The 1,297-nt window shown below is 34.4% G+C and overlaps 1 non-coding gene across 1 annotated transcript; it reads right to left on the bottom strand.

The window, feature by feature from the left end:
* Positions 1–915: 915 nt before the first annotated feature.
* On the bottom strand, positions 916–1,022 carry LOC144255200 (U6 spliceosomal RNA). Its single transcript, XR_013343688.1, has one exon. It is a non-coding gene; the product is annotated as a U6 spliceosomal RNA (small nuclear RNA).
* Between the last annotated feature and the right edge of the window lie 275 nt (positions 1,023–1,297).

Raw genomic sequence — 1,297 nt, forward strand, 5'->3', positions numbered from 1 at the left:
CTGCCACAAAGATTGATGTGATTATATCACTATAGTATGCTAATGACAGTTTTTTTTTTTTTTTGGTTAAATACCAAGGAATGGGATAGCTGGGTCATTCCTAGCTACTGGAATGATGGTTCCATTCCTAGTTTTTGAGGAATCCTGATACTGCTTTCCAAAGTGGCTGTACTAATTTGTAGTCCTGCCAAAAATGTCTTTGCCAGCCTATATCATTAATTGTGTTCTTGATAATTGCAATTCTGAGTAGAATGAGATGAAATCTTAGTGTAGTTTTGGTTAGCCTTTCTCAAAAAGTTGAATATTTTTTCTTCTATTTGTTGGCCATTTGTATTTCTTTTTTTATTGATTTTTTAAATATATGACAGTGGAATGCATTAGAATTCATATTACACAGAGAGCACATTTTTTCATATCTCTGGTTGTATATAAAGTATATTCACACCAATTCGTGTCTTCATACATGTACTTTGGATAATGATGTCAATCACATTCCACCATCTTTTCTAACGCCCTGCCTTCCCCTCCCACTCCTCTGGCCTATCTAGAGTTCATCTAATCCGCCCATGCTCCCCCTGTCTACTACACTATGAATCAGCCTCCTTATATCAGAGAAAACATTCAACATTTGTTTTTTGGGGATTGGCTAACTTCATTTAGCATTGTCTTCTCTAACTCCATCTATTTACCTGCAAATGCCATGATTTTATTTTCATTTATTGCTGAGTAATATTTCATTGTGTGTGTGTGTGTATATAATATATATATATATATATATATATATATATCTCACTTTTTTATCCATTCATTTATTGGGGGGCATCTTGGTTGATTCCACAGTTTAGCTATTGTGAATTGTGCTGCTATAAACATTGATGTGGCTGTGTCCCTGAAGTATACTGTTTTTAAGTCCTTTAAATCATAGAAGGCTTCATGAATTTGTGTGTCATTCTTGCGCAGGGACCATGCTAATCTTCTCTGTATCGTTCCAATTTTAGTGTATGTGCTGCCGAAGCAACCACTGGCCATTTGTATTTTTTATTTTGAGAAGTGTATGGTTCCTTTGCCTTTTTATGAATCAAGTTTTTTTTTTCCCTTGGTGGGGAGGTAGATATTTTAGAGATTTATATATACTTGATATTAATCCTGTGACTGAGGTCAGGTGGGAAAGAACTTCCATCCTGTAGATTCTCTCTTTATGCTCTTAATCTTTTTCTTTGCTATGGAGAAGTGCTGTAATTTGATGCTATCCCACTTATTAATTATTGGTTTTATTTTTTATGCTTTAGGAGTCTTA

This window comes from Urocitellus parryii, chromosome 5, assembly GCF_045843805.1.
Source record: "Urocitellus parryii isolate mUroPar1 chromosome 5, mUroPar1.hap1, whole genome shotgun sequence".
NCBI classification, from domain to species: Eukaryota; Metazoa; Chordata; class Mammalia; order Rodentia; family Sciuridae; genus Urocitellus; species Urocitellus parryii.